The 18527-nt window shown below is 37.4% G+C and overlaps 1 protein-coding gene and 1 non-coding gene across 4 annotated transcripts in view; both read right to left on the reverse strand.

Moving 5' to 3' along the window:
* Positions 1 to 18527, reverse strand: part of PDE4D (phosphodiesterase 4D) — a 1542529-nt gene that overhangs the window by 1294797 nt on the left and 229205 nt on the right. The gene's annotated exons all lie outside the window — the stretch shown is intronic.
* On the reverse strand, positions 6332 to 6438 carry LOC112133565 (U6 spliceosomal RNA). Its single transcript, XR_002915207.1, has one exon. It is a non-coding gene; the product is annotated as a U6 spliceosomal RNA (small nuclear RNA).

Consider the following 18527-nt stretch of genomic DNA (forward strand, 5'->3'; position numbering starts at 1 on the left):
TAGAACTGGTTAATAACAGAAGGGAGAAAATACTATGAAATTTAAAGGGTTTGAAGAAATAAACATTTACATGGAAAGCAATATATCGAGAAGTATGTTATGGTTACCAAATATGCTATAAATCTGGACATCATCTCAATTTCATCACCAAAACATTTTTAACTCAATCTTCTGGGGAAATTTCTTTCATTTCATTTTATTATACATTCTATCCAATTGTATAATCAAAACACAGTTCCAATTACTGAAATACACTTTATAATAAAATTGCTGGTATTATCCTATAACCAAAGGTTAGTAGGTTCACCTCCAAATAAAAAGGCAAAGTGTTTTTATTCATAAACGAGAATTTCTATTCCCAGCCACTTATACAGGAAGTGCCAATAAGATTTCATTGTGGAAATTTTAACACAATATAACTTCTTTGCATGCTTAATTTAGCACAGCCAAAGAAGAAACATCTTCAAGATGTTCCAAGTGTGGGGCCCACTCCAATTGTAGATGACTCATGTTTATGGATGTGATTAACAAACTGCCAGTGCATTCAGCTGTGGAGTAGAATTTTTAGCTACTTCAAATGTACATTCAAAATAATGTATTTCTCAATTATCAAATTCTTTTTGTACCTTCATTTCAGATAATCCCTCTACTTGAGCAAAAACTATGAATTTGTCATTTGGCTGTGGTTTACATATAGTTTGACAATTCTTTTCTATCTTACTTTAAATCCACAAGCATCTACCAGAAAAATTAAAAAAAAGATTACAGGAAAAAATTCCAATTAACTTATCAGGTATAGAAAATATATTTGCATTAAGCATATTATTTTTCCTCAGTCTCTCCTGTTTATGACTAACTGCATACCATTCAACTAACATAAAAGTGTTTACTGAAAGATCAGAGAAGTTATCCACCTTCATAGCCATTTGGAAGAGAAAAAAAATCTTTCTACTGTTTCCAAAATGGGTTATAAACACATCCCTAGAGAAATTTCAAACAAATGTATTCCTCTGCAATTTGATTCTGCAAAAAAATGTATACAACTGAAAATTACACACAGAGAATATTTAAATCATGACTATGGAATAACAATTACTATATCTGGATACACAAATTATGCAACTAATTATTTCAAAAATGCAATCGTGCACACAAATAGATATTCACTAATTTCCCTCCCACTCTAATCCCTTAACTTCCTTCTGTGTTTTTCACATCAATTTTAGCTCTCCTATCATTTTTTTCTCTACTAAGAATGATTTGTTAAATGGTTTTTTATCTTCCACTAATATGTGCAATTCAATTATGTTTTCCTGTCAATGTATCCATCAATGAGAATGATTAACATCCATTATCTGACCCTTCATTTTCTATATGACCTTTGCAAATCAGTGGCATAAAAGAAATTCTTGCTCTTTGGTTTGTGTCAGCAATAACAACAAGAGAAACATACCAAATATAAGACATTAGAAATATATCACAGTAAATTCAAACACAGTGCGATTCTGTTATATTTCAACAGTCACCACAGAACTTTTAAGTCTCTGTTTCACTTATTCTTTTGAGGGATTCTTACCTCAAAAAAAAGGAAGAAAGGAAACAACTAAAAGTTCATACTTTAATATTAACTACAGGATTGTGTCTTCATTCCAAGGGGAGCCAGAGATTTAAAAATTAGATGATTAGTACACAAGCTCTAAATAAAAGTGAAATTAGGCTTTTTTTCAACCTTCTGTTAGGAATTTTAGGTTCAAAATAGCTTCTGGCTAAAATCACGTAATGCTGCTGTTTCCAACTTGTCACTAAAACCATTGAAGACAGCCTTTAAAACCAAAAGTAATGGATAATCAATTCCATAATCTTAAGAGAAAGATAGGTTCTAACTTTGAAACCGTAAAGGGAATTTAGTTATTCCATGGCATACCCAGCTTTCACTTCCAATTGACTGGTTCAAAGACATAGAAAACTAAGAACATATCCTTCTTTTGTTTTTTCCTTCAACTTTTAAGTTCAAGGGTACATGTGCAGGATGTGCAGGTTTGTTACACAGGTAAACATGTGCCACGGTGGTTGCTGCACAGATCATCCCACCACCTAGGTATTAAGCCCAGTATACATTACCTATTATTCCTGATACTCTCCCTTTCCACAAGCCACCCCACCCCCACAGGCCCCAGTGTGTTTTGTTCCCCCATGTGTCCATGTGTTCTCATCATACAGCTCCCACTTATAAGTAAGAACTTGTGGTGTTTGGTTTTCTGTTCCTGCATTAGTTTGCTGAGGATAGTGGCTTCCAATTCCAACCATGTCCCTGCAAAAGACATGAACTCATCCTTTTTTATGGCTGCATAGTATTCCATGGGGTATATGTACCATATTTTCTTTATCCAGTCTATCATCGGTGGGCATTTAAGTTGATTCCATGTCTTTGCTTTTGTAAATAGTGCTGCAATGAACATACACATGTATGTATCTTTATAATAGAAAGATTTATATTCCTTTGGGTATATAGCCAGTAATGGGATTGCTGGCTCAAATGGTATTTCTGCCTCAAGGTCTTTGAGGAATCGCCACACTGTCTTCCAAAACGGTTGAACTAATTTACACTCCCACCAACAGTGTGAAAGCATTCCTTTTTCTCTACAACCTTACCAGTATCTGTTGTTTTTTTATTTTTAATCATAGCTGTCCTGACTGGTGTGAGACAGTATCTCATTGTGGTTTTGATTTGCATTTCTCTAATGATGTGATGTTGAGCTTTTTTTCAGATGCTTATTGGCTGCATGAATGTTTTCTTTTGCAAAGTGTCTGTTCATGTCGTTTGTAAATATGTTTAAGTTCCTTGTAGACTCTGGATACTAGACTTTTGTCAGATGGACAGATTGCAAAAATTTTCTCCCATTCTGTAGGTTGTCTGTTCACTCTGATGATAGTTTTTTTTGCTGTGCGGGGGCTCTTTAGATTAATTAAATCCCATTTGTCAATTTTTGCTTTTGTTGCAATTGCTTTTGGCATTTTCATCATGAAATCTTTGCCTGTACCTATGTCCTAAATGGTAATGCCTAGATTTTCAGATTTTCTTCTAGGGTTTTTATGGTTTTGGGTTTTACATTTAAGTTTTTAATTCATCTTGAGTTAATTTTTGTATATGGTGTAAGGAAGGGGCCGAATTTTAATTTTCTGCATATGGCTAGCCCATTCTCCCACCACCATTTATTAAGTATGGAATGCTTTCCCCATTGCTTGTTTCTGTTAGATTTGTCAAAGATCAGATGTTGGAGGTGTGTGGTATTATTTCTGAGTTCTCTATTCTCTTCCGTTGGTCTATGTGTCTGTTCTTTTTTTTTTTTTTTTTTTTGAGATGGAGTCTCACTCTGTTGCCCAGGCTGGAGTGCAGTGGCACGATCTCAGCTCTGCAACCTCCACCTCCCAGGTTCAAGCAATTCTTTTGGCTCAGCCTCCTGAGTACCTGGGATTACAGGCGCATGCCACCACACCTGGCTAATTTTTGTATTTTTAGTAGACACGGGGTTTCTCCATGTTGGTCAGGCTGGTCTCAAACTCCTGACCTCATGATCTGCCTGCCTAGGCCTCCCAAAATGCTGGGATTACAGGTGTGAGCCACCCCGCCCAGCCTTCTGTGTCTGTTCTTATACCAATACCATGCTGTTTTGGCTACTGTAGCCTTGTAGTATATTTTGAAGTCAGGTAGCATGATGCCTCCAGCTTTATTCTTTTTGCTTAGGCTTGTCTTGGCAATTTGGGCTCTTTTTTGGTTCCATACAAATTTTAAAGTTGTTTCTTCTAATTCTGTGAAGAATGTCAATGCTAATTTAATGGGAATAGCATTGAATATACAAATTACTTTAGGCAGTATGACCATTTTCACAATATTGATTCTTCCCATCCATGAGCATGAAATGTTGTTCCATTTGTGTTATGTCTGATTTCTTTGAGCATTGGTTTGTAGTTCTCCTTGAAGAGGTCCTTCACTTCCCTTGCTAGCTGTATTCCTAGGTGTTTTATTCTTTCTGTAGTAATTGTGAACGGGAGTTCATTCATGATTTGGCTCTCTGCTTGCCTGCTGTTGGTGTACAGGAATACGAGCAATTTTTGCAAATTGATTTTGTATCCTGACTGCTGAAGTTGCTTATCAGATTAAGCAACTTAATCTGATAACTTGGGCTGAAACTATCGGTTTTCTAGATATAGGATCATATCATCTGCAAACAAAGATAATTGGACTTCCTCTCTTCCTATTTGAATACCCTTTATTTCTGTCTCTTGCCTGATTGCCCTGGCCAGAACTTCCAATACTATGTTGAATAGGAGTGGTGAGAGAGGGCATCCTTGTTCTGTGCCCATTCAGTATGATATTGGCTGTGGGTTTGTCATATACGGCTCTTATTATTTTGAGGTATGTTCATTCAATATCTAGCTTATTGAGAGTTTTTAACATGAATGGATGTTGAACTTTATCAAAGGCCTTTTCTGCATCTATTGAGATAATCATGTGGTTTTTGTCTTTAGTTTTTTTATAGGATAAATAACACTTATTGATTTGCATATGTTGATACAACCTTGCATCCCAGAGATGAAGCCAACTTGATCATGGCAGATAAGCTTTTTGATGTGCTGCTGGATTTGTTTTGTCAGTATTTTATTGAGGACTTTTGCATCAATGTTCATCAAGGATATTGATGATCAAGGATATTGGCCTGAAGTTTTCTTTTTTTGTTATATCTCTGCCAGGTTTTGGTATCAGGATGATGCTGGCCTCATAGAATGAGTTAGGGAGGAGTCCCTCCTATTCAATTTTTTGGAATAGTTTCAGCAGAAATAGTACCAGCTCTTCTTTGTACCTCTGGTAGAATTCAGCTGTGAATCCATCTAGTCCTGGGCTTTTTTTGGTTAGTAGGTTACTTACTACTGTCTCAATTTCAGAACTTGTTATTGATCTGTTCAGGGATTCAATTTCTTCCTGATTCAGTCTTGGGAAGGTGTATGTGTCCAGGAATTTACCCATTTTTTCTAGTTTTTCTAATATATGTACATAGAGGTGTTTAAAGTATTCTCTGATGGTTATTTGAATTTTTGTGGAGTCAGTGGTGATATCCCCCTTATCATTTCTAATTGTGTTTATTTGATCCTTCTCTCTTTTATTCTTTTTTAGTCTAGCTAGTGGTCTATTTTATTAATTTTTTTCAAAACACCAACTCCTGGATTTGTTGACATTTTGAAGGATTTTTTTGTGTCTCTATCCCCTTCAATTCAACACTGATCTTGGTTATTCTTGTCTTCTGCTAGCTTAGGGTTTTGTTTGCTCTTGATTCTCTAGTTCCTTTAGTTGTGATGTTAGGTTGTTAATTTGAAATCTTTCCAGACTTTTGATGTGGGAATTTAGTGCTATAAATTTCTGTTTTTTGTTTTGTTTTGTTTTGTTTTGTTTAGACAGGGTCTCACTCTGTCACCCAGGCTGGAGTGCAGTGGCACAATCTCGCTCATTCCAACCTCCGCCTCCCAGGTTCAAGAGATTGTCCTGCCTCAGGCTTCCAAGTAGCTGGGACTACAGGTGCATGCCACACACCCAGCTACTTTTTGTATTTTTAGTAGAGACAGGGTTTAACCATGTTGGCCAGGCTGGTCTTGAACTCCTGAGCACAAATGATCCGCTCACCTTGGCCTCCCCAAGTGCTGGGATTACAGGCGTGAGCCACTGTGCCCAGCCTAAATTTCCCTCTTAACACCACTTTAGCTACAGCCCAGAGATTCTGGTATGACGTCTCTTTTTTCTCATTAATTTCAAAGAAATTCTTGATTTCTACCTTAATTTCATTATTTACCCAAGAGTCATTCAGGAGCAGGTTGTTCAATTGCCATGTAATTATGTGGTTATGTCTGGATTTCTTAATCTTGAGTTCTGATTTGATTGTGCTGTGATCTGAGAGACTGTTATGATTTCAGTTGTTTTGCATTTGCGAGGTGTGTTTTACTTCTGGTTATATGATTAATTTTAGAGTCAGTGCTGTATGGCAATGAAAAGAATGTATATTCTGTTGTTTTTAGTGGAGAATACTGTAGATATGTATCAGGTCTGCTTGATCCAGAGGTGAGTTCAGGTTCTGAATATCTTTGTTAATTTTCTGTCTCAATGATCTGTCTAATATTGTCAGTGAGGTGTTAAAATCTTCTACTATTATTGTGTGGGAGTCTATCTCTTTGTAAGTCCCTAAGAATTTGCTTTATGAATCTGAGTGCTCCTGTATGGGGTGCATATATATTTAGGATAGTTATCTCTTCTTGTTGAATTGAACCCTTTACTATTACGTAAGAAAATATGGAATGCTTCAGGAACTTGCATGTAATCTTTGTGTGGGGGCCATGCTAATGTTCTCTGTGTTGTTCCAATTTTAGTGTATGTTCTGCCAAAGCAAGCACTCCTTCTTTTCTTTATTGGGTAAAAGGGACCCAGAGTTCTTGGTTTGGGGAATTTTACTTAGAGGCAAATGCTCTTTCTCCCACCATTCCAGCATATTTAAGAAAAAAAAGTGAGCAGAAAGTAAGGGAGAGAGGCCCGTAAAGCCACATGTTCCAAAAGGCTTAGTCTGCAGAGGTAGAGCCTTTGGTTGATGAAATGGAGAGAAAAGGTGAACAGAGCGCAGAGGAGCAATCCTGATAGGTTGAGAATTACAGATGCCATGTATAACTTCTTATAGTATCAAAGAATCAGGCTGAAGGAGCTGAATGATCAAAAGCCAACTGAGAGGAGATACTTTAAATAAAAATTAACAGTAAATGGTCATTGAAATGGCAACTAAACCCAACAATATTCATTAAACTGTAAACTGGATATTAAGTTTTCACCACCATTGTAATAGAAAAAGAAATGGACCAAAAAAACCCACTCAACTTGGGTATCTTTTTGGCTTTACTTAAAATTGAGTAAAATACATATATATATGTATATATATTTGATTCTCTACTTATTTTAGTTGTGAGAGATACACACACACACACACACACACACACACACAAAACACACAACAGGGGAAAGAGAATAGTGCTCCAAAAATTCAGAACAAACCTCTGAAAAATTTTTACTGCAGAATCCAAAAGAAAAACTCAGAGACTACTTGGTGTCCTTAATAAAGAACCAAGAGATTGGCCTTTATGAAAAGAAAACAGGATGAAATGAAGAGGATTCCAGGCAGGTTAAACAAGGCAATGGACAGTGGGTAAAATGAAAAGGGAGAGAGAATTTTTTTTAAAGGAAGATTACATAGAAACTAAAAGCAAAGTAGAAGAATTAATTGATACTGAAGAAAGACAGTGGGCTTAAGCATTTTTTAACAGTTCTGTAAGCCTTCACAGGGAGAAAGGAAAAGAAAAGTACGACAGACAAGAAGAAAGAATTGAAAAACAGAGACTAGGGAGCTAACATATAGCTCATCAGTATTCCTAGAGGGGAGTCCAGAGAAATAAAACAGAAACAATAACCAAATACATATCCCAAGAAAACTTTCCTGATCTCAGGAAAATGGGTGACATGGCTCCAGGGAAAAAATAAATCAGTAAAAGACCTAAACCTTAACATATCTGGCACTTTTTAAACTACTGAGTAAACAGAAAAAAGTCCTGCAAGATTCCAGGAAGAAATAAAACTTCTTACTTAAAAAAAATAAAAATATTCTAGCTTCAAATAAAATATAGACTCTAAGAAAATGTTGTAGCCCGTGAGACATTACATATTACAATGTGTGTATATAAATATATATATAATGTGTGTATACACACACACACACACACACAGTTATAACTGTAAGAAGAAACTAATAGAAATACAGTACTAAAGTCTAACAAAACTCTCTTAAAGAGAAAAAGTAGCTGGAAAATTAAAAGGATCATAAAGCATATGAGTAAATTCAATTAATGAAGTTGGTCTAACAGTTACATTTAAAAGTTTGGATTCTTCAAATAAAGAAAATACTTTTGTAAAAAGTTGATCAAAAATTGTTCATATATTAGATAGAGGCAGATGAAAGCTATAAAACATAGAAATTATATAAACCACAAGAATGCATAAGTATGTGAAAGACATACACATAATCCAGTGGAATTAATATCAGAAGATAACCTTTAAAAATAAAAACGCAAAGGTAAACCTTAAAATAAAACATTTCTAAATGGCACAGGCTAAAGAATAAATCCAAATTGCAATTACAAACTATTTTAAAGTTAAGAACAACTGAAAAATCTATATAAAATCTAATGATGTGTGGTAAAGGATGGACTCAAAAGGAAAAAAACCCATGGCATTCAGCGTTCTCATCATTTTAAAAATTGAATAAAATAAAACAACAAAATATTCAACTCAATAAACTGGAGAAGTTCAATAAAGGTCAACAAAATAACCTGAAGAAAAGTCACAAGAACGAATCAATAAAAATCAAAACAGAATGACATATTCATTTAATAACCTAGAAAAAGATCAGGACCCCCAGGAAGGTTGGAAAAAATGAGTTAATAAAAATAAAAGCAGAAAAACAGCAATTAAGTAAGTAGAACTCTGCAAGAGTAAGACAAGAAAATTTAGATTTCATTAAAAATTACAAAGTAGATTTGACCAAATATAGAAACAAGATTAAAAATATACAAAACAATAGCATATACAATCCTATTCTGATTAACGTGATAGACTAATGCAGTGGCAATAATGTAAGAAAATATGAAGTGATGAAACTGATCCAGAAACAAATCGAAACCAGAACATAGGAAAACAAATATATAGCAGAAACAAAAGAAAAAGGCTTTTAGAAAAGTCGATCTAAACCAAAAAAGCAAAACAAAAATTGTATAAGAAGTAAGTTATTTCAGAATTACAGTATATTTCACAACATAGATAAACAATGGAAGCCTACTGTATTCATTATATTACGTTGTTGCAAAAGTATTTGTGATTTTTGTCATTAAAAGTAATGTAATAGCTAATAGCTATTACAAACCTAATACCATATCTGACAATGATTATTTTTGAAAAGATACACCTATCTCACTTTTTAAAAATGCAAATATAACTAATTAAATATATAAATAAAGTTCAGGAATATATTAAAAGAAAAAAAATCACAACAAAATAAGAGTTGTAAATACTTTAAACAATGACACAGAAACAGAAGCATTATTTTCCATGGTAATTCTTTTTCTTAAAAGATAAAAAGGAGAAAGATACAATGGGAGTTATGTCATTCTAGATCTTAAAGTGTATTAGAAACCTGTAACAATGAAAATATTATGACACTAGCTCTAGACAAGAAAGACAAATGATTAAAAGAGGTTTGATGCCAAAGACACCCAAATACGTCTCGTGTAAGATTTTAGTATAAGTAAATGTGACATACCAACTCACTGGAGAAGCTATAGACTAATCAAGAAAAGCTATTAAGAAAATTGACTTGTACATGCCAGCAAATTCTCAGGTCACAAGAAGAAAGGCAAAACTCCAGAGGTTAGCCTCTAAATTCAGCCAGACAAACCATCTGAAAGTGAAATGGCCCATAGAACACGTCAATGGGACTGTGAAATTGCATCAACTCTGTCTGCATTTACTAGTCAGCCCTTTCTTCCCCAACCTTTATTTATCACTGTCCCGAAGTCACACTAGATTAGCAAAGGAAATATTAGGTTGGTCCAAAAGCAATTGCTGTTTTTGCCATGAAAAGTAATGGCAAATAATTACAATGTCCCCACAAATTATGCCCCTCAAAATTAACTGAAATAGTAAAGCATGGAGAGTGAAAGCCTATAGTTTGCAACCAGCCTGGCCAACATGGTGAAACCCCGTCTTTACTAAAAGTACAAAAATTAGCTGGGCATGGTGGTGGACACCTGTAATCCAAGCTACTCAGAAGGCTGAGGCAGGAGAATCACTTGAACCCAGGAGGCTATGGTTGCAGTGAGCCGAGATAGCACCATAGCACTCCAGCCTGGGCAACAAGAGCCAAACTCCATCAAAACAAAACAAAAGAAAAGAAAGTCATTTTGTTCACAGGCCATTACTTATTTCCATGACAAGTTAAAAACGGAGATGTTTCTATTTTATTTATACAGAAGAGCAGCAGTATATAGTCTCATAAAATGCCACTGAGAAAAAAGAGAATACAAATTCTGTCCCAACATATGGGAAACATTTTCATACCTTAAAGCCTAGTAATTTTCAAATTCTATCATGTTTGACTTTCCAGCTAACCTTCTCTTTTTCAATGTGTTCTATAGTATAATCTTTCAAAACTGAATTTAAATTAATTTTATTTTGAAAATTTTCCAACATTCCTTGTTGAATTCCGAGGTACGAAATAGCCAAGATTGGAGGTTTCCAAACTAGTCTGACCCACCCCCTTGTGGGTCTGTTTCTAATGTTGCTGTAGACATTTAAGGATTGTCCAACTTTAAAAACCAATAATAACAAATCTTTGGTAATTGGTGGCAAAACTAATGCTGTTATAAGATTATCAGCCCATCAGTAAAAAGAAGAGCCAGAAACCCCACAAAGGCTTGTGTTTCTAAATGTTGCCACATAAAGCAAAATTTGATCAAAGTGCACTTTAGGATGCTCTCCAAAGAATGTTCCACTCTAACACAGCATGGTTTATAATTATAGTATTATGGGAAAAGCCAAAGAAGAAAATTGCATCTGTAGTTTTCACAACCGGTTTTTCTCTGGGTTCCAAGACAATTCAGATGGCAAAACAAATGCCCCAAGACTGAGCTGAGGGATTCGAATTTGAAAATCCTCCCTGGCTCCCAATCTTTCTTCCAGATAACAAACCTGCCCCCCGCCCACCACCATTTGCCCCAGATATCCTACTCTGCCTCTCAGTGATTTAGGGATAAACTCTTCTCCGAAAAATATAAATTGGCAGATTACAACCAAGTAGAATAGGTATTTATGTTGCCTCTATGTTTGCCTTCACATATATTATATACATATTGAGCTCTAAAAGTACATGGCTTTCTTCCTAGATACTCACTGTTTAGTTTATTCTGAGTTCTTGGTGGGAAACTGTTACTATTACTTAAATATTGTTATGGGTGAGTCTGTCAAGAAGAAGTCACTAATACTCAAATCAATAAATGTCACTTATGGGCATAGCATCTGCCTCTGAAAGACAGTCTGAAGACAGGGAGAAACATGAGGGAGGAGGGGGAGGGGAGGAGCTGCAACAGGAAGCTAAATTTAAATTCAGATTACAATGAATTCTGTTTCCTACAACTTCCACTCTCAAAAGCAGCCACATTTATAGAATAAGAGAAGTATAATGGTCACTGTTCACAATGAGTCTAACCATAAACAACTGGACAAACTAAAACTATGGAAACCAGTGGATCCTGAAACTTTGACATTAAAAACTCAATTTAGAAAAAAAATATATATATTTGAAATAGGTAATCCCATTAGTAGACTAGATATAGAGATGGACACTTAGGCTTTTTCCCTTCTTCTAGGAATTCGGAAACTAAATCATTTTCAACCAGTTCTCTTCTCCGATAAGAACATCCACTCCCTCAGGGTTATAATATTTCTTAAAAGAGAACACTGAAAACACAACTGTTGAAAGAAAAGAAAAGGAAAAAAAGACTCATTTTTTTCTCTCCTCACTGGATCTACAGATGAAAACATCAGGAATGGGGGCCATAGGGATATGCTGAAATGGTACAACATCAGTGCCATATTAGCAGCAGGTGATAAATTTTAGTTTCTTATAGCAATGCTAATTTGCTTATATATCATGTAATAATTTGGACTACTGGCCAAATTATTGATCATAAGACCTAGATACTATGTAAGACATGTGGACTAGTTAATATCACAATAAAAAGATTTTAATACAGAAATCCTTGGTGTTTTATTTAAATCCATAATCTAATATATAAGTAACATCATTTGAGTGCACCTATTTTCCTTGACTTCACTTTGGAGTATTGATGAAAATGAATTGATTTGTGAGTGTGAGTACCCTTTTTCCTCTTGGAGAAGTAGGAAAGAATAGCACCTTACCACTAGTGCTTCCCATAGCTGCCATACTGAAGTGGCATCCTGGAGACCCTTCTCCTTCTTCAAATTCTCTTCTTTTTTTAAAAATGCAAAGTCCCCAATCTTGGCCCTCTCTTTCACCTTATAGTTATGAAATCAGTGAAAACAATAATCCCACTTTACCAGCATTTAAAAAAATCACATCTAGAGTATTATGTTCTCCAGTGAGCATCTCATTTTGAGAAGAACAATAAAAATCAAGAATGTTTGCTTCATGATGGCCAGGATAGTAGAAGGTTTGGGAACAAAAATAAACATATGAATAATAGTTGATAGAACTAACAGTGTCTCACTTGGAGAAGGGAAGGTTTAAAAAATGAATGAGGAGGAGAGGGACTGAAGTTTATTCTGCAAAGTTCCAGTGGGCGTGCAGCAGAGACTGGTTAAATGCTCAAAAAAGCCTCACTTTCCTTCCAGGAACACAGGTAAACTATTTTCCAGCCACCCTAGCGAAAAGTGGGGCTGTGTGATTGACTTCTGGCCAACAGAATAGGGTTCTAACAGATACCGACATTATAACCTCCCATGTGCATCTGCTCCTGAGAAATGGATTAGTAGCAGTCAGCAAATCCAACCTTTGCTCTTGCTCTACTTCTGACACACTTCTTCCTGAATCTTTCTTTATGGAATATTTCTGTAGTCTCTCCTTTCTCTTACTCTCTGAGCCTTTGCTCGCCTCTTTAAACATCTTTTTATGCCTTTTGTACAAGTATGTTCCCTTTCTAGCCAAACAAGAAATTCTGCAAGTGGGGGATAATCATTCCATGTGCTCTCCTGTGTTCCCACCAGCATACCTCATAACATTCCCCATACATAGGAAATATGAAGGTTCACACGTAGGCAATTTCTATTAGCTAATCTGAGTCCAATTCATTAAAATAAGCCTTTTCTTTTCTTCTTTTTTTTTTTTGACGTGGAGTTTTGCTCTTGTTGCCCAGGCTGGCTTGCAATGAAGCGATCTCAGCTCACCACAATCTTCACCTCCCAGGTTCAAGCAATTCTCCTGCCTCAGCCTCCCCAGAGCTGGGATTACAAGCACGTGCCACCACACCTGGCTAATTTTGTATTTTTAGTAGAGACGGGGTTTCTCCATGTTGGTCAGGCTGGTCTCAAACTCCCAACCTCAGGTGATCCGCCCACCTTGGCCTCCCAAAGTGCTGGGATTACAGGTGTGAGCCACTGCACCCGGCCTACAAATAAGCATTTACTTCTATAAGTGATTACTCGCACATTTCTAATCTCCAGGTATCTGTATCTTCTGTTCCACAGCCAAAACGCCACTTAGAAAGTGAGGCTACATTTGCTGAGTTAGTTTCAGATTCATAGAAACATCTGTTTGTCTTCTGGAGTGGATAGGAGCATTGTATAGACCTAATACCAGTGGATCAAAGGCAAAAATAAAAATTTCATGACTTTAGTTTAAATTTATAGGTAAACCCTGATATTATCCTTTAAAATAACCTCTAATGTTTAACCCCACCCAAGTCTCAATGTTTAAACAACATAAATTGGTCAGATTCCTCATATAAAAAGGAAAATTGAATATAGGATTGCTGGCAAGATGGCCGAATAGGAACAGCTCCGGTCTGCAGCTCCCAGCGAGATCGATTCAGAAGGCAGGTGATTTCTGCATTTCCAACTGAGGTACCTGGTTCATCTCACTGGGACTGGTTGGACAGTGGGTGCAGCCCACTGAGGGTGAGCCAAAGCAGGATGAGGTGTCGCCTCACCTGGGAAGCGCAAAGGGTTGGGGAATTTTCTCCTCTACCCAACAGAAGCAGTGAGAGACCGAGCCTGAAGAACCATGCACACTCCGGCCCAGACACTGCACTTTTCTCTTTGCAACCCGCAGCCCAGGAGATTCCCTCTGGTGCCTACCCCACCAGGGCTCTGGGTTTCAAGCACAAAACTGGGCGGCCATTTGAGCAGACACCAAACTAGCTGCAGGAGTTTTGTTTTGTTTTGTTTTGTTTTTTTCCGTACCCCAGTGGTGCCTGGAACACAAGCAAGACAGAACCATTAACTCCCCTGGAAAGGGGGCTAAAGTGAGGGAGCCAAATAATCTGGCTTGACAGGTCCCACCCCTACAGAGCACAGCAAACTAAGATCCATTGGCTTGTAATTCTCACTGCCAGGACAGCAGCAGTCTGAGATTGACCTGGGACACTCGAGCTTGATGGGAGGAGGGGAGTCCGCCATTGTTGAGGCTTAAGTAGGCGGTTTTCCCCTCACAGTGTAAACAAAGCCACTGGGAAGTTCCAACTTGGTGGAGCCCACTGCAGCTCAGCAAGGCCACTGTGGCCAGACAGGCAGATTTCTCATCTCTGGGAAGAGCATCTCTGAAAAAAAGGCAGCAGCCCCAGTCAGGGACTTATAGATAAAACCCCCATCTCGCTGGGACAGAGCACCTGGGGGAAGGGGTGGCTGTGGGTGCAGCTTCAGCAGACTTAAATGTCCCTACCTGACAGCTGTGAAGAGAGCAGCAGACCTCCCAGCACAGCATTCAAGCTCTGCTAAGGGTCAGACTGCCTCCTCAAGTGGGTCCCTGACCCCCGCGTATCCTGACTGGGAGACACCTCCCAGTAGGGGCTGACAGACACCTCATACAGGAGAGCTCTGACTGGCCTCTGGCAGGTGCCCCTCTGGGACGAAACTTCCACAGGAAAGAATAGGCAACAATCTTTGCTGTTTTGCAGCCTCCTCTGGTGATACCCAGGCAAACAGGGTCAAGAGTGGACCTCCAGTAAACTCCAGCAGACCTGGGCAGAGAGGCCTGACTGTTAGAAGGAAAAGTAACAAACAGAAAGGAACAGCACATCCACTCACAGACCCCATCAGAAGGCCAGCAGTATCAAAGATCTAAGGTACATAAACCCACAAAGATGGGGAGAAACCAGCACAAAAAGGCTGAAAATTCCAAAAAACAGAACACCTCTTCTCCTCCAAAGGATCACAACTCCTCGCCAGCAAGGGAACAAAACTGGTTGGAGAATGACTTAGACAAATTGACAGAAGTAGCCTTCAGAAGGTGGGTAATAACAAACTCCTCTGAGCTAAAGGAGCATGTTCTAACCCAATACAAGGAAGCTAAGAACCTTGAAAAAAGGTTAGACGAATTGCTAACTAGAATAACAAGTTTAGAGAAGAACATAAATGACCTGATGGAGCTGAAAAACATAGCACAAAAACTTCATGAAACATATACAAATATCAATAGCCAAATCAATAAGCAGAAGAAAGGATATCAGATATTGAAGGTCAACTTAATGAAATCAAGCGAAAAGACAAGATTAGAGAAAAAAGAATAAAAAGGAACGAACAAAGCCTCCAAGAAATATGGGACTATGTGAAAAGACCAAATCTATGTTTGATTGGTGTACCTGAAAGTGACGGGGAGAATGGAATCAAGTTGGAAAACACTCTTCAGGATATTATCTAGGAGAACTTCCCAACCTGGCAAGGCAGGCCAACATTCAAATTCAGGAAATACAGAGAACACCACAAAGATACTTGTCAAGAAGAGCAACCCTAAGACACATAATCGTCAGATTCACCAAGGTTGAAATGAAGGAAAAAATGTTAGGTGCAGCCAGAGAGAAAGGTCGGGTTACCCACAAAGGGAAGCCCATCAGACTAACAGCAGATCTCTCGGCAGAAACTCTACAAGCCAGAAGAGAGTGGGGACTAATAATCAACATTCTTAAAGAAAAGAATTTTCAACCCAGCATTTCATATCCAGCCAAACTAACCTTCATAAGCGAATGAGAATAAAATCCTTTACAGGCAAGCAAATGCGGAGAGATTTTGTTACCACCAGGCCTGCCTTAAAATCGCTCCTGAAGCAAGCACTAAACATGGAAAGGAACAACCGGTAACAGCCACTGCAAAAACATGCCAAATTGTAAAGACCATTGACACTATGAAGAAACTGCATCAATTAATGGGCAAGATAACCCATTATGACAGGATCAAATTCACACATAACAATATTAACCTTAAATGTAAACGGCCTAAATGCCCCAATTAAAAGACACAGACTGGCAAATTGGATAAAGAGTCAAGACCAATCAGTGTGCTGTATTCAGGAGACCCATCTTACGTGCAGGGACACACATAGGCTCACAATAAAGGGATGGAGGAATATTTCCCAAGCAAATGGAAAGCAAAAAAAAAGCAGGAGTTGCAATCCTAATCTCTGATAAAACAGACTTTAAACCAACAAAGATCAGAAGAGACAAAGAAGGCCATTAAATAATGGTAAAGGGATCAATTTAACAAGAAGAGCTAACTATCCTAAATATATATGCACCCAATACAGGAGCACCCAGATTCATAAAACAAGTCCTTAGAGACCTACAAAGAGGCTTAGACTCCCACACAACAATAATGGGAGATTTTAACACCCCACTGTCAATATTAGACAGATCAATGAGACAGAAAATTAACAAGGATATTCAGGACTTGAACTCAGCTCTGGAACAAGCAGAACTAATAGACATCTATGGAACTTTCCAGTCCAAATCAATGGAATATACATTCTTCTCAGCACTTCATTGCACTTGTTCTAAAATTGACCACATTATTGGAAGTAAAGAACTCCTCAGCAAATGCAAATGAATGGAAATAATAACAAACAGTCTCTCAGACCACAGTGCAATCAAATTAGAACTCAGGATTAAGAAACTCACACAAAATTGCACAACTACATGGAAACTGAACAACCTGCTCCTGAATGACTACTGGGTAAATAAAATGAAGGCAGAAATAAAGATGTTCTTTGAAACAAATGAGAACAAAGACACAACATACCAGAATCTCTGGGACTTATTTAAAGCACTGTGTAGAGGGAAATTTATAGCACTAGATGCCCACAAGAGAAAGCAGGAAAGATCTAAAATTGACATGTTAACATCACAATTAAAAGAACTAGAGAAGCGAGAGGAAACAAATTCAAAATCTAGCAGAAGACAAGAAATAACAAAGATTAGAGCAGAACTGAAGGAGATAGAGACATGAAAAATCCTTCAAAAAATCAATGAATCCAGGAGCCAGTTTTTTGAAAAGATCAAAAAAATAGATAGACCACTGGCCAGACTAATAAAGAAGAAAAAAGAGAAGAATCAAATTGATGCAATAAAAAATGATATGGGGGATATCACTACTGATCCCACAGAAACACAAACTACCATCAGAGAAAACAATAAACACCTCTACGCTAATAAACTAGAAAATCTAGAAGAAATGGATAAGTTCCTGGACACATACACCCTCCCAAGTCTACCCCAGGAAGAAGTCAAATCCTTGAATAGACCAATAACAGGTTCTGAAATTGAGGGAGTAATAAATAGCCTGCCAACTAAAAAAAAGCCCAGGACTAGACGGATTCACAGCTGAATTCTACCAGAGGTACAAAGAAGAGCTGGTACTCTTTCTGCTGAAACTATTCCAAAAAATTGAAAAGGAGGGACTCCTCCCTAACTCATTCTATGAGGCCAGCATCATCCTGATACCAAAACCTGGCAGAGACCCAACAAAAAAAGAAAATTTCAAGCTAATGTCCCTGATGAACATCGATGCGAAAGTCCTCAATAAAATTCTGCAAGCCGAATCCAGCAGCACATCAAAAAGTTTATCTACCATGGTCAACTCGGCTTCATCCCTGGGATGAAAGTCTGGTTCAACATATGCAAATCAATAAACATAATCCATCACATAAACAGAACCAATGACAAAAACCACATAATTATTTCAATAGATGCAAAAAAAGCCTTCGACAAAATTCAACACCGCTTCATGCTAAAAACTCTCAATAAACTAGGTATTGATGGAATGTATCTCAAAATAATAAGAGCTATTTATGACAAACCCACAGCCAATATCACACTGAGTGGGCAAAAACTGGAAGCATTCCCTCTGAAAACCGGCACAAGACAAGGACGCCCTCTCTCACCACTCCTATTCAACATAGTATTGAAAGTTCTGGCCAGAGCAATCAGGCATGAGAAAGAAATAAAGGGTATTCAAATAGGAAAAGAGGAAGTCAAACTGTCTCTGTTTGCAGATGACATGATCATATACTTAGAAACCCCCATTGTCTCAACCCAAAATCTCCTTAAGCTGATAAGCAACTTCAGCAAAGTCTGATAAAAATCAATGTGCAAAAATCACAAGGATTCCTATACATCAATAACAGATAGATCATGAGTGAACTCCCATTCACAACTGCTACTAAGAGAATAAAATACCTAGGAATTCAACTTACAAGGGAAGTGAAGGACCTCTTCAAGGAGAACTACAAACCACTGCTCAATGAAATAAAAGAGGACACAAACAAATGGAAAAATGTTCCATGCTCATGGATAGGAAGAATCAATATCATGAAAATGGCCATACTGCCCAAAGCAATTTATAGAAATGCTATCCCCATCAAACTATC

Source organism: Pongo abelii, chromosome 4 (genome assembly GCF_028885655.2).
Source record: "Pongo abelii isolate AG06213 chromosome 4, NHGRI_mPonAbe1-v2.0_pri, whole genome shotgun sequence".
Lineage (NCBI taxonomy): Eukaryota > Metazoa > Chordata > Mammalia > Primates > Hominidae > Pongo > Pongo abelii.